The sequence below is a fragment of the Sarcophilus harrisii genome, chromosome 3 (genome assembly GCF_902635505.1).
Source record: "Sarcophilus harrisii chromosome 3, mSarHar1.11, whole genome shotgun sequence".
Classification (NCBI taxonomy): Eukaryota; Metazoa; Chordata; class Mammalia; order Dasyuromorphia; family Dasyuridae; genus Sarcophilus; species Sarcophilus harrisii.
This window is the reverse complement of record NC_045428.1, coordinates 444,460,346-444,476,340: the sequence shown is the minus strand read 5'-3', so window position 1 is coordinate 444,476,340 and position 15,995 is coordinate 444,460,346. Positions and strand designations below refer to the sequence as shown.

Genomic DNA, 15,995 nt, shown 5'->3' with positions numbered 1-15,995 from the left:
TTTAAAATGACAGTGATTGATACGTAGTATTTAATTTTTTTCCTGACCAGGCAGAGAAAACTTCTTAAACTATGGATCATCATGAAACTGGATGTGGGGTCACGAAAAATTTAGCAATAGTAAAAGGTTTCTGAGAAAAATGACCAAAAATTAATGTGTAAAGATGTTTCTGGCAATGGTTGCCTATAGTGCATATTGCAATTCACTCCAGCTTTGGTTCTGAACACACATGCGCACTTTGCACTGCACATACATAAATACTGCCCCAAACACTTTGGATTCCAGTTAGGGTAGTGCAAAAATTTTTTGGTTGAAAAGGGTAGTGAATGGAAAAAGTTAAAGAAACCCTAAGATAGAGTATACCAATATTTGTGCCAGAATGACATTCATTCCTCATATTCATGCAGTGTCCATTAACAACTTTTTTCTTTATCTTAAATTTATATAATTAGTGTTCATATTATAATGTGGAAAAACAGTAGTGATGACAAGATTTAATATTTTATCTACATTTTGTCACATACAATGTATTTTTCTAATGTGACATCAACAACAAAGATCCTGTAGTGGTCTGCCATTTCCTTCTCCAGTTCATTTCACAGGTGAGAAAAATGAGGCAGACAGAATTAAGTTACTTTCCCAAGGAATTCAGGAAGATGTGTCTTCTTTTTTTATTTTTTTATTATAGCTTTTTATTGACAGAACATATGCATGGGTAATTTTTCAACATTGTCCCTTGCAATCACTTCTGTTCCAACTTTTCCCTTCCTTCCCTCCACCTCCTCCCCTAGATGGTAGACAGTCTCATACATGTTAAACATGTTAAAGTATATCTTAAATACAATATATGTGTACACATCCTTACAGTTCTCTTGTTGCACAAGAAAAATCAGATTCAGAAAGGTAAAAATAATCTGGGAAGAAAAACAAAAATGCAAGTAGTCCACATTCATTTCCTAGTGTTCTTTCTCTGGGTGTTACTGGTTCTGTCCATCAATGATCAATTGGAACTGAATTAGATCTTCTCATTGTTGAAGATATCCACTTCCATCAGAATTTATCCTCATATAGTATTGTTGTTGAAGTGTATAATGATCTCCTGGTTCTGCTCATTTCATTTAGCATCAGTTCATGTAAGTCTCTCCAATCCTCTCTGTATTCATTCTGCTGGTCATTTCTTACAGAACAATAATATTCCATAACATCCATATACCACAATTTACTCAATCATTCTCCAATTGATGGGCATCCATTCATTTTCCAGTTTCTAGCCATCACAAAAAGGGTTGCCACAAACATTTTTGCACATACAGGTCCCTTTCCCTTCTTTAAGATCTCTTTGGGATATAAGCCCAATAGAAACACTGCTGGATCAAAGGGCATGCACAGTTTGATAACTTTTTGAGCATAGTTCCAAATTGTTCTCCAGAATGGTTTGATCCATTCACAGTTCCACCAACAATGTATCAGTGTCCCAGTTTTCCCACATCCCCTCCAACATTCGTCATTGTCTTTTCCTGTCATCTTAGTCAATCTGACAGGTGTGTGTAGTAGTCTCAGAGTTGTCTTAATTTGCATTTCTCTGATCAATAGTGATTTGGAACACCCTTTCATATGACTAGAAATAGTTTCAGTTTCATAATCTGAAAATTGTTCATATTCTTTGACCATTTATCAATTGGAGAATGGCTTGATTTCTTATAAATTAGTCAGCTCTCTATATATTTTGGAAATGAGGCCTTTATCAGAACCTTTAACTGTAAAAATGTTTTCCCAGTTTACTGCTTCCCTTTTAATCTTGTTTGCATTAGTTTTGTTTGTACAAAAGCTTTTTAACTTTATATAATCAAAAATTTCTCTTTTGTGATCAGTAATTATCTCTAGTTCTTCTTTGGTCACAAATTCCTTCCTCCTCCACAAGTCTGAGAAGTAAACTATCCTATGTTCTAATTTATTTATAATCTCATTCTTTATGCCAAATTATGAACCCATTTTGATCTTATCTTGGTGTATTGTGTTAAGTGTAGGTTCATGCCTAGTTTCTGCCATACTAATTTCCAGTTTTCCCAGCAATGCCTAGTTTCTGCCATACTTATTTCCAGTTTTCCCAGCAGTTTTTGTTAAATAGTGAATTATTATCCCAGAAGTTGGGATCTTTGGGTTTGTCAAACACTAGATAGCTATAATTATTGAAGATGTGTCTTCTTGATCTCAGACTTAGCCCTCTATCTACTATACTCATCTAGCTGCCCTCTTTCAGGCACATATCTATCTTAGCTCTATTTAAAGGATACATGAAAAATTTTGAGGGAGGAAAATCCCAGCATGTAGAAACATTGAATTAAGTGACCAAAGTTTTGTGTAAGTCAATTAACTCAAGTGTTTTTTTTTTTTTTGTAATCATATCACTTCTGTACTCTAGAAGCTCTACTGATCCCTGTTCCCTATAAGATAAAACATTTCCTCATTTGCTATATAAAGTCTTCATGATAATCTAGTTCCTCTCTTTGTTGATTGTTTAGTCATTTCAGTCCTGACTCTTTGTAATCTGAGTTGGGGTTTTCTTGGCAAAGATTACTGGAGTTATTTGCCATTTCTTTATTTTTCCAGACATCCTGCATATTGTACCCATCATGAATCAACAAAATGCTACAGTGTCTTCTGCTCTTGGCAGAGCAAAAATTTTTATTTTTGTTTTTATATACCCAAATTTTAGAACAATACTTGAGACACTGTAGGTACTTTAAAAAAGTTTGTTAGATTGAATTTAATCACATGCACACCCTTGGTTGATTAAAACTCCAATGTCCTCAACTGAAAAGAAGTGATATGATTTTTAAAAGCCATATGTATGAAAGATTCTCTCTCATTTGTAATGGCTCCAAATCTTATGCCTTTCTCTTATATTTTTAATGGCATGGTAACTCCAAAAATAGAGTTTTATCCTTATATCCTGATTTCAGCAGCATTGGAAATTCTAAGAAATTACTTTCTATTATTTTTTCTCTAAATATTCAATGTACTGAAGTAAATAATTTCATGCTGAAGTAAATTCCCCAAAATAGAACAACCATTCAAATATGTGTATGATCAAATGACAGCAGTATGGAGAAGGAACCTTAAATATGACTGGCAAGTTTAATATGCTTTCAGTTCCTCTGCCTTTGAGCAGTTCCTTCATTGTGAATATAAGAATAGTATATATCATTTCTCTGATGCAGTCTGCTGTGAGTGGCTGATTTGCTTACTTGCCTTTGGAACCATATATTCCATATTGTTCAAGTGAGATGATAGAAAATATTACAACATATAAAATGAAAGTTATTACCATTGTTATTTTGGGGGAAGGATAATATGAATCCTCTACATATAGAGAATATTAACAATGCCTCTTTTTGAATGTGGCAAAGAGATGGATCATACTTTGCCCTCATCTCAATCCTTTGGCTCTTTCATTTTTATCTTGTAGGATACCAGGAGGAATAGTTTGGGCAGCCAATCCTTTTGATTATGTCTCAAAGCAGATCATAACCAATACTCATAAAGATTTGTGATTTCTTGGCTTTGGATGTTTCTTCTAGTAATACAGATTCTATACCATTTATTCATTCCCTCTTTTTTTCCCTATCATACATTTTACTGATGACATCCTTTATTTTTGTTCTACTTTGAAGTTCTTAATTTCTTTGATGTTTATACTTGTTTTCCTCTGGTTTTCCATGAATCATTTTCTACCTAACTACTATCCTGGATTTCATGATCTCTAGAAACTCATCATTATACAGTATGTAATCAAATTTGAATTCATACTTCCTCATATAATTTCCCATCCTAGTCATAGGACTTTATTGAGCTCCTATGCCAGATACTTTAATCTCTTTTCAGTTTTAATTTTTTAAATATATTATATTCCCCACTAGATTGAAAATACCTTAAGATTAGGACTGTCTTATGCCTTTCTTTAAATACTTAGTTTATTTCCATCCCTGACACATAATAGGAACTTATTAAGTGTTTATTGAATCTCTCTCTGACTCTTTGTGAAATGTTAATTTCCAGTTCTTTGGAGATTGTGGGATTACAGATCTTGCAGTCATATAATAATAATACTGGCAGAATAATGGGATGAAAAAGATGAGTTTTTATTTGAGAGAGAAGGTTAGGATCATTAATGAAGCTCTATAATTTCCTAAAAGCAATCCAGTCTATTATCCTATTACTGTGTAATTATCAACTCAATACCCATGGATCTTGTATAGTTCCCTACTTAGACACATCACCTGCTAGGATGAAAAAGTGGACATTTAGTATTATAACTAACCATTTCAGCACCCAATGTTGCATATCTGGAAAAAATCCTCAAATTCTCTTTCTCTCCTACTTTGAGCTTCAGGTAAATTTCTATGAATGTTTAACTGCAAATCTTTACTACTTTTGCATAAAATGGAAAAATGCATTTTATCCTATAAGCATTAGAAATAAGAGAGACTAGGAAAGGTTTTCTTTAGAAAATAGGAGTATAGATGGAACTTGAAGAAAGCTAGGGATACTATGAATTAGAGAAAAGAGGAGCAAATATTTCATACAATACCCAGAGTTGGGAAGAAGAACATCTTTGAGGAACAGCAAGGAAGCCAGTGTTATTGGATTAAAGAGTAAGTGTGTGGAGTATAAGATGTAAGATTGAAAAGGTGATAGTGGTAAAAGATTATGAAAGACAATGAAAGCCAAACAAAGGCTTTAATATTCTCTCCTGAAAAGTATAGGAAAAAATTAAAATGTATTGAAGTAGAAATGTAAGATCATCAGATCTGTGCTTTAGAGATATCATTTTTAACACTCAGTGAAATATAGACTGGAGTTGGGAGAGGCTTGTAGCATGCAGCTCAACCATCATGCTATTGCAGTAATATAAGTATAAGATGATGAGGGCCTGTAACAAAGTGATGACAATGTCAGAGGGAAAAAGGAGGCATATATAAGAACATTACAAGGATAAAATTGACAGGTTTTAGTAACAGCTTGAGGGAAGAGTCATGAAAGACATATGTTATAACAAATTCATGGAGGATATTTGTACTTGTAATACTGAAGAAAAATTCAGAGGTTGAATGAAAAGTCCTTGTACTAATATTTCTAACTACATTTACTTCAGTCAATCTTCTAATAAAAGGTAGTAACTAAAATCAATTTTGTAATTGACTATATAATAAGAAATAAATGTGATCACAGGGGACAAAATATAAATATTTTCTTACATAAAACTAAAAAGGTTTTGTATGAATCTAGAATATCCTAGAATTAGAAGAGAAACTGTGGAATAGAGGAAAAGCTTGGCATAAATGAAAAGTCTGATTTACAAGATTTGATGTGACAAAAATATGTCAAGGGGCTATTCCCTAATGTGATTAAAAAAAGATATAAAAAAATTTCTAAATAAGAAATCTTAAACTATTAGCAACCATGTGAAATCTCTAAATTACAAATAATAAAATGATTGCAAATTAAAGGGACTTTGATGTTTTATGCCATAATTAATAATTTGACAGAGATAATAGAAGGTTGAAATAAAGTCATAGGAATTTGGGGAAGATAAGCAGTAAGGCAAAGTCAGTGGAGTTAGGGATTATTGGCTCAACTGTTCTGGAAACTTTCAAATTATATGATAGTTTGCAAATAAATGATTAAATTGTTTGCATTTGACATACTAATTCTATTACTATGCATATTTCAAGAAGACTAAAGACAAAGGAAAAAATTCAATAAATTATAGTAATCATAGCAATATTGTGTGTATATGTATGTGTGTTAGCTAAAAATATTGGAAACAAATTTAGTATTTATCAGTTAGTGAATAAATCGTGTAATGTGCATATTATCATGCCATAAAAAACAATGAATGTGAAGAATTCAAACATAAGAAAACACAAGATGCAGAGTAAAGAAAGTAGAACCAAAAAAATACAAAATATAATGCAACAAAAATGTAAACATGAATAAATGTAAGATGCAAGTGAAGAAAGCAGAACTGAGAACATTATACAAAATATAAATAGAAAATAATGTAAGTGAAAACATCATAAAAAGGAAGCAGAACTCACGTTAAATATAATAAATAAATATAGGTTCCAGAAGACAGATAATGGAACTTACCTTCCTTAGCAGAATGAATGAGTAATGGATGTATAATATTGTATATTCTAACAGATACAATTGCCATATTGTTTGGTTTGGTTAATAATTTTAACATAGTAAGTGATAGAAGAAACTATATAATACAAAATAGTTTTTTGTGCTTACATGAAATTGAGAAACTTTTGAATAAACAAAATGTGCCTAGGATAAAAAGTAGAATTATTGACTGGGGAAAAAATCTTTATATAAAATTTTTCACGTGAGGGTTTGAAATCCAAGCTATGTAGAAAACTAAGAGAAGTATGTAAAACAAGGGTAAATTGAATAGAGATAAGTACTGAGAAATTTAAGAAAAATAAAACTTGCCTAAGGTCAATAGTTTCTGGACTATTTCCTTCAAGTTGGTTCTCAAATCATGGACTGGATCCTCAAAGGATAAATACTGCTCCTATATTTTAGGGTGGCAAATTTATAAATTGTCAAAATTTATGATCTTTTGGGCAGAGTACATGCAAGTAAGGATCTGATACCTTATGTGGACAGAGGGAAGAAGAAGTAAAAAAGAAAGAAAGAAAGAGATGTGTTGCCCAACTGGCCAGTTTCAGTTGGGTCTCCTGTGGTAGCTTCTACTCGTACTTCATAAAGGTTGCTCATGTTTCATTCTCAAGGAGACCATAACATCAGGGAGGTGATACCATGTCATGCAAGTGAATTGTATTTTAGTGAGGGAGGTCTTTGCAAGGTCACCAGTCTTACTTTCTCTTCCAGAGCCATCTGGCCAGTGGCAAGATATAGATTAGGATGACTGAAATTGGGATGCAGGGAGAGACCTTGGCTTATTTAAGCTAAGATCTTTAATAGATCTCAGTTTGGCTTCCAAGATATCTTGGGGTTTATGGCATTGGACCATGCCTCAAATCACTGTGGTTTTCATTGATTGATCAACAATAGGTCCCATTCAAGCCATTATACACACACACACACACACACACACACACATATGTATGTATGTATGTATGTGAGTGTTCAATCCTTCATTGTCTAGTTCAAATGACAACAAGGCTTAGGTGATGCCTTTACATCTATCCCTGTTTTCATGTTTGTATATTATTCTTGAATATCCCAATTTTGAGACATGATAAATTCCATTCACTTTCTTTTTATTTATTCTTTGTTGTATTCCTTTTTTCCAGTCTTTTATCTTTCCCCTCTTAAGACCTTCAAAACAAAAGAAAACTACCTACCAGTTCTTTTATTTGTTTATTATTTATTTAATATAATTATATTATATTAATATAATATAACTAATAATTAATACATTTTATTAATATATTAATTTATATATCGATATATTAATATATTGATAATATAATATTAGTATATTATATATTATGTTAATAATAATATATTATTTATTATTTAATTCTTAGTATGACATAAAGATGTTAAGATTTTTCAGGGATACTTGTCACTTTTCCATCATTAGAATGTAAGCACTTCCTTATTATCCAGTCCCTTCTAAAGGCTAAATGTATTCACTTCTCTAGTTTTCACTTAACAACTGTATTTGCATTTCAGTCTTTCCACTCAGTACTCAATTATTCCATTAAAGATCCATCTTTCCTTTTTCCACTTCTAGGCTATCTTGGCTGCAGGTATCTGGCTGAAGGTCCTCCCTCACCACAGACAGGAAGATTGTGGCAGCAAAGAAGACAAAAAAGTCACTGGAGTTCATCAACTTGAGTTTCCAGCTGATCATGAAAAGTGGCAAATACATGATAGGCTACAAATAGAACCTGAAAATGATCAGCAAGGCAAAGACAGATTGGTAATCTTAGTCAACAACTGCCCAGTCCTGATGAAATCAGAGATTGAACGTTAAGCTATGTTGGCCAAAACTGATGTATATCACTACAGTGGCAACATTATTGAATTGGGTATGGCATGTGGTACTACACTACTACAAAGTATGTATACTAGCTATCAATGATTCAGGTGATTCTGATATCATTACAAGCATGTCAGAGCAAACCATTGCAAAATAAATTGTACGAAAGTAAAGAATACTTTTGTACAATTTATTTTTCAAAGCTTGTTGTTGTTTTCAAAGATCTATCTTTTTACCCCATAGAATATTACTTAGGGTAAATTATTATGGGCTATGATAATTTTTTTTTTGAAATGTGGTATTACTCTATAAGCATATTAGTTATCTGCCAAATGTTTGGAGAAGGCAGGAATTTATGACCAAAGAAGAACTAGAAAACATTATGAAATGCAAAAATGGATAATTTTGAGTACATTAAACTAAAAAAAAAGTTTTGCACAACAAAAATGCTGCCAAGGAGTAGAAAGGAAGCAGAAAGCTAGGAAACAATTTTTAAAGCCAATGTTTCTGTTAATGGCTTCACTAAAATATATGGAGAACTGAGTCAAATTTGTAAGAATACAAGTCATTCCCCAATTGTTGAATATATGAAGCGACAATTTTCAGATGAAGAAATTAAAGCCATTTATAGTCATATAGAAAATGCTCTAACTTACCATTGATTAGAGAAATGCAAACTAAAACCACCTGAGGTACCACCTCATACTTATCAGTTTGGCTAAGGTGACAGGAAAAGATAATGATAAATGTTGGAGGAGAAGTGGGAAAACTGGAACATTAATGCATTGTTCGTGGAGTTGTAAAATGATCTGGCCATTATGGAGAGCAATTTGGAATTATGCCTCAAATCCTATGAAATCGTGTATACCCTTTGATCCATCAGTGTCACTGATGGGACTGTATCCCAAAGAGATCATTAAAAAAAGGGAAAGAACCTACATGTGCAAAAATGGTTGCAGCAGCTCCTTTTGTAGTGATAAGGAATTGGAAATTGGATGGATGCCCATCAATTGGGGAATGGCTGAATAAATTATAGCAGATGAATGTAATGTATATAATAGAATATTATTGTTCTATCAGAAATGATCAGAAATGTTCTATAAGGCTAGAAAATCTTCAGACTGGAACTTAAGAAAAATCTGGAAATACTTACATGAACTGATGTTGAGTGAAGTGAGCAGAACCAGGACAACATTGTACACAGTAATAGCAAGAATATGTGATGATCAAGTATGATAGACTTAGCTCTTCTCAGCCATAGAGTAGAGTAAGACAGTTCTCAATAATTTTGGGATAGAAAATGCCATCCATATCCAGAGAGAGCTATGGAGAGTGAATGTGGATTGAAGTATACTATTTTCACCATTGTTGTTATTTGTTCGTTTTTGGTTTGCTTTTTTTTTTCTTGTGGTTTTTCCCTTTTGTTCTGATTTTTCTATTACACCATAACTAATATGAAAATATGGTTAAAATGATTGTATATGTATAACCTATATTAGATTTTTTGCTATCTTGGCAGAGGGGTTGGGGAGAGAAGGAGGGAGAAAAAAATTGGAAGTCAAAATCTTAAAAAAAATGAATGTTGAAAACTGTTTTTACATGTAATTGGAAAAATAAAATACTATCGAAATAAAAAAAATTAAAATAAAACAAAACAAGATAAAATACTTGGGAGTCTACCTGCCAAGAAAAGCCCAGGAAATATATGTACACAATTACAAAACACTTTTCACACAAATAAAATCAGATTTAAAAAGTTGGAAAAATATCAATTGCTCAAGGCTAGGCTGAGACAATGAATAAAAATGACAATAAACCCTAAACTAATTTACTTATCTAATGCTATCAAAAAGTTATTTAATGTGCTAGGGAAAATATGAATGAAATTCATCTGAAAGAACAAAAAATCAAGAATATCAAGGAAATTAATAATGAAAAAAATTACAAAGGAAGATGGCCTAGCAATATCCAATTTCAAACTGTATCATAAACTAATAATCTTTAAAACTATCTGGTACTAAGAAATAGAATGATAGATCAGTGAAATAGGCTTAGTATACAAGAAAAGTACTTAATGATCATAGTAATCTAGTGTTTAATAACTTAAAATCCTAGCTTTTCAGATAAAAACTCACTATTTGACAAAAATTTCTGGGAAGACTGGAAAACACTATGACACAAATTAGGAATAGGCCATTATCTCATACAACATACCAAGACAAGGACAAAATGGGTACATGATTTAGAGATAAAACGTTATACCATAAGCAATTTAGAAGAGCTTATGCATCAAATCTATGGGAATGGGAAAACTCTGTGATAAAATAAGAGAGAGCATTAAATAATATAAAATATATCATTTTGGTTATATAAATTAAAAAGCTTTTATACAAACAAAACCAAAGCAACAGATATTAGAAGAAAGCAGAAAGCTAGGAAACAATCTTTATAGCAAATGTTTCTAATAGAGGCCTTATTTCTCAAATAGATAACTCAATTAAATTTATAAATATATAAGCTTTTTCCCAATTGATAAATGGTCAAAGGATATGAACAGCCAGTTTTCAGATGAAGAAATCAAAACTAACTATAGGCATATGAAAAAGTGCTCTAAATCACTTTGGATCAAAGAAATACAAATTAAAACAACTCTGAAATTGGATGTATCACACCTATTAGATTGGACAATATGACAAAAGAAGGAATGGCTAAGTAAGTTATGGTATAGGAATTGTTCTATAATAAATAATGAGCAGTCTGATTTCAGAAAAGTCTGGAAAGATTTACATGAGCTGATGCTGAGTAAATGAGTAGAACCAGGAAAACACTGTACATAGCAACAGCAAGATTGTATGATGATCAACTATAATAAACTTAGTTCTCAGCAATACAGTAATCCAAAACATTTCCAAAAAACTTTGGACGAAAAATGCCATATCCATACAGAGAGAACTTTGGAGACTGTGTAATGAAACATACTATTTCTATCCTTTTTTTTCTTTTCTTTCTAGTGGATTTTCCCTCTCTTTTGATTTTTCTTCCCCAACATGACTTCTATGGAGATGTGTTAAAAATGAATGTGCAGGTATAACCTAAAAAATTAAATTAAATTAAATTAACAACAACAAAAAAGAAACATGGCATTACACGATTTACTTTTTTTACAATCCTTGCTGTCAAGTTTTGTGTGATCCTTACTGTGGCTCTTTGGTACTTTAATTGTTTTCTTTCTAGATGCTTGTGGTGTTTTTTTCCCCCTTTGTTGTGGAAAGTTCTGGATTTTGAATATGACAATCTTGGTGGTAAATATTTGGAGTTGTATTTTTTTTAGGAAGTAACCAGAGATTTCCCCCTCCTTCTCTCCCCCCCTCATTTTTCTTTGCCTTTTGATTCTACTAAATATGGGAAGTTTTCATTTATTATTTCTTGAAATATGATTTTTAATATTTTCTTTTAGTCTTGTTTTTCAGAGAGACTAATGATTATTTTTTATTTTTTAGTTCCTTAGCTCATTTAGTTCATTCCCCCCCAAGAAACATGTTTCCCTTTTTGAAATCTTTTCTTTCTTTATTTCCTTTTATCCACTGAACAAAAATTAAAAATTTCTCAAAACAAATCTAGATAATTTAGCAAAACAGATTCCCATGTTAACTGTTACTAAAAATATACATCTCTTTCTGCATTTTAAGTCCATCATCTTTCTGTTGGGAATTAAGTATCATTCTTTGGACATGTAGTTTATCATTTCATTGATTGGAGTTCTAAAGTTGTTTTTTGTTATAATATTATCATTGATTAAATTATTTTCCTAATTCTGCTTACTTAGCTCTGTATCAGTTTATAAAGGTCTTGCTAGTTTTGTCTGAAATTTTATATTTCATAATTTCTTACAGTATAATAGTATTCCATTGCATTCATGTGCCCCAATTTGCTTAGTTATTCCTTTTAATAGGTGAACAACCCCTTAGTTTCCAATTTTTGGCTATCATGAAAAGAGCTGCTATCATATTTTTATACATATAGACCCCTTTCTTCTATTTTTTTCTCAGCTATTGGTCTAAATCAAATTTCTGTTAGACTTTTTCAATTTTCCCAGCTGATATTGTCAAATTGTGAGTTCTTGCACCAGCAACTAGGATCTTTGAACTGATCAAATATTATTCTACTGTGTTTCTTTGCTTCTTTGTTGTGATATAGTCTGTTCTACTGAATGCCTCTCTCCTACAAACCAGCACCAAATAATTTTAAATGACTACTCTCTTATAGTATAGTTTAGGAAATGGTATGTATAGACCGCCTTATTTATTTATTTATTTTTTATCTTTATTATTCTTGCCTAACCAACTATTCTGGTTAGCTATACAGATATAGCTGGTTAAAAGGAAATTGTTTTTTATTGCCTAGACTACTTTACAACTCCTCCAAAAGTGCATTAATGCAACTATTTTCCTGTAGCCCCTCCAACTTTTGTCATTTCCCCCCGCCTTTTTTGCCATCTTTGCCAGTCTTATAAGTGTGAAGTAGAGTCTCAAAATTGCTTTAATTTGCATTTTTTTCAGTTCATAAGTAATTTAGAACATTTTCCCACGAGATTATTGTTAGTTGTGGTTTCTTCCTTTAATAACTATCAGTTTATACCCTTTGGTCATTTATTAATTGGGGAATACCCCTAATTCTTACAAATTTCTATCAGCTTTTCTTCCTTCCTTCCTTTGTTTTTTCTTTTTTCCTGCCTTCTTTTTCCCTCCCTCCCTTCCCTCCTCCTCCTCCTCTTGCTCCTCCCCCTCCTCCTCCTCCTCCTCTTCCTCTTCTCTTTCTGATTGTCTATCTGTCTGTCTGTTTGTCTGTCTCTCTTCCATCTTTTTCTCCCCTTCCTCCTAGACTTTGAGAAGATGGAACAGGAAATACTAGGGTATACTTTCCTTCTGCAGAGAAGGAAAACCTGTTCCTCTGTGTTATTTCCTCCTCATAAGGAAGAATAGGTGTCTACTTTTAGCATGGTAAATAGCATATGCTTGTCTAGGCATTTCAAACGGGAGTTGATGAACCTCAAATTCTTGACATATTCTACCTTTGAATTTTCTCTTCTAAAAATAGTTCAGAGACGAGAGATTTTGAGAACAGACTTCCATTTCCACACATATTTTCAAGAAGGGCATGAATAGCTTTTCTTCAGAAGCACATGGCAAACACAAGATATATGTATCTTCACCTGACTCAAGGAAATAGTTGATGAATAATGTTCTAGAACTCCTGAAAAAAGGAGAGAGGGCATTTTTGAATTCTCTGGGTAGTGTGAGCCCAAAATCTATCTATTGATCCAGAAAAGGAAGAATTTCTAGAAAGCACCTTATGATTGATTCCAAATTTAAGTTATCATAAATTTTAAATATTAGACCTTGAGAGATGGGGGAAAATTTCTTACAAAGTGTGCTCCTCAAAGAAGGAAGAATATTTTTTGTATAGTTTTTTTTGAAGAATCCTTGGTGAGTAAAGATAGTGAAATACTTGGATGGTGAAAGTTCCTCAAGGAGGAGATTACTTGTGTACTTTCAAGTGAGTCTACACCACAAGGTGGTACTGCAAGTCTTTGGGGGTATTGTAAAAGTGTTAGAAAGAGACTAGCTGGTTTTTGAGGAGCTAAATATGCCTTTTAAACCTTTGTGAGCACCTTGAATAGAAGGATCAGGAGTTTATATTTAGTAGTGGTAGTGGTAGAAATGGGGAGTTGCAGAAGTGATTTGCCTAGGGTTATAGTGTTATTAAATGTCTGAAGAGAGATTTGAATTGAGGTCTTCCACACTCCAAATCCTGTGCTTTATTCATTATGTCTGTTTTAAAATCTTCAGTATGTCCCCAGTAGTGGAAAGGTTAAAACTGGCAACTCTGCTTTGCCATCAAAGTCCTTTCATGAGTGGGTTTATTTTACTACTACCTTTCTTAAAGTTAATGCTTCAGCCAAACTAGGTTATGAGGTGTTCCTTGATATTATACAGTCCTTTGCCACCTTAATTATTTGAGGAAAGGTCTTTCTCTTTTCCTTACTTCTAGAGTATATTCCCTTGACTTTGGAAATCCTTCTCTTCTTTATAAGATCCAATGTAGGTAACATCTCTTTTTTGCCTTTTATACAGCTTCCAGTTATAGGAAATCCTTCCTTCAATCCATCATGTCTATCAGATCTCTCCTGTTGACTTCTGTCATTCTAGTTTATATATTTGTTTATTTATAAAACACCCTTTTAGTAAATTGAAAGACCATCTTAGCCCCTCACTCCTCCAAAAAAGAAGTACTTTAGTTTTTATTTTTGTATATCTAATGCCTAGAACAGTTGTTGGATTTGAATTGAGCAGTTACTATTTTCAAGGCAAGGAGAGTGTGAAAATAAGTTCCATAAGAGAGTAGATAATGACAAGGTGAAGAACTCAGTAAGCATACTGTTTACCATATATCTTATTATTTGGTAAAATAATATGGAAAAATTATGATACTGCTAACACATCCTCATGGAAGAATCTCAAGAAAGGCTTCACATAATGTGAAATCTGCAGTTTCTTGTAAAGAGCAAAGGAGGCATTACTAAGTTATTTACCTGACTGACAATAAAGATTACATGGGTTGGGAAAAGAGGAAGGGATGCAATTATCAAATACAAAATACTCTAGAAAAAAGAGGGCAAAATAAGATGTGAATGGAAAAGGGGAAGAGGAAAGAAAAGGATGGCAAGAAAAAAGAGGCAGTGCAGGATCCAGAATCAAGTTTTTCCTTTGATATATATGACTGTGGATGAATCACGTAATCTATTAGTGATTATCAATTATCAATGAGTTGTCAAACTCCAGCAATGATGAAAGTTTCCACATTAGGAGTTCCATACTCTGGTGACATCACATATGTGGATCAAAAGGTAAGAGATGAGAAATACAAATAGAAAGTAATAAGCTCTTAATAATGAGTAGTTTAAAGTTTCTATACATAACATTTGGAGTTTTACAAACCAGTTGATTTGAACTTTGAGGTAATATCCTTAAATCTAAGATGCAACTTTGTATATGTGCCTATTAAATATTTGTTGAATTGAATTGAACTCAATTAATAATAATAATTAGCATTTATATATTTCCTATTATGGGCTAAACACTGTGCTAAGCACTTTATAACTCTCTTATTTGATCCTCTCAACAACCCTGAGGGAAGGTCAAATTATTGTTTCCATTTTTTTACAGTTGAGGAAATTGAGGCAAACAGAATTTAAGTGATTTTTTCATAATGACATATCTAATAAGTGTCTAAGGACCGACTTGAACTTTAGGGTCTATCCTAATTTGCGGTCCTGTTTCATCCATTTAGCCACCTGACGTCTTTACTAATTTTACAATGTTAAAAAATAATAGTTACATTAATTTGGGAATTATATTTTGTACTGACTTTGTACTGTGAGAGATGAGGAAGTCTCAAGTTGAAGACTGAAAGAAACAACAGGGAAAGTAATTAAGGAGAAGATAGGAGTTTTTTGCAAGAGGAAAAAGAAACACATGTATACACATTTCAGGGTATCTTCAAGGAAATTAACTTTTCTATATTTTGAAGACTCTTTTAAGGAATCTGTGGAGAAAAGTGTCATAATTTACCAAATACAGGGTTTTTGTGTGTGTTATATTTATTCCATGCATTAAACATATATTGATCAAATTAGGAATTTGTTATTTTATGTTTAAAATGTTTTGTGATGGCACTATTTAATTTTTTTTTAGCTTTTTATTTTCAAAATATAAGCATAATTTTCAACATTCATCTTTGCAAAACCTTGTATTTCAAATTTTTCTCCCTCCCTTTTTCCCACCCCCTCCCTTAGATAGCAATTCAGTATATGTTAAACATATGCACTTCTTCTATACATATTTCCACAATTATCATGCTGCCCAAGGAAAGTTAGATCAAAAAGGAAAAAATATAAGAAAGAAAACAAAAA

The 15,995-nt window shown here is 32.2% G+C and overlaps 1 pseudogene; it reads left to right on the top strand.

Moving 5' to 3' along the window:
- The first annotated feature begins 7,835 nt into the window (after window positions 1-7,835).
- LOC100920718 lies at window positions 7,836-8,180 on the top strand (annotated as a pseudogene).
- Window positions 8,181-15,995: the final 7,815 nt, after the last annotated feature.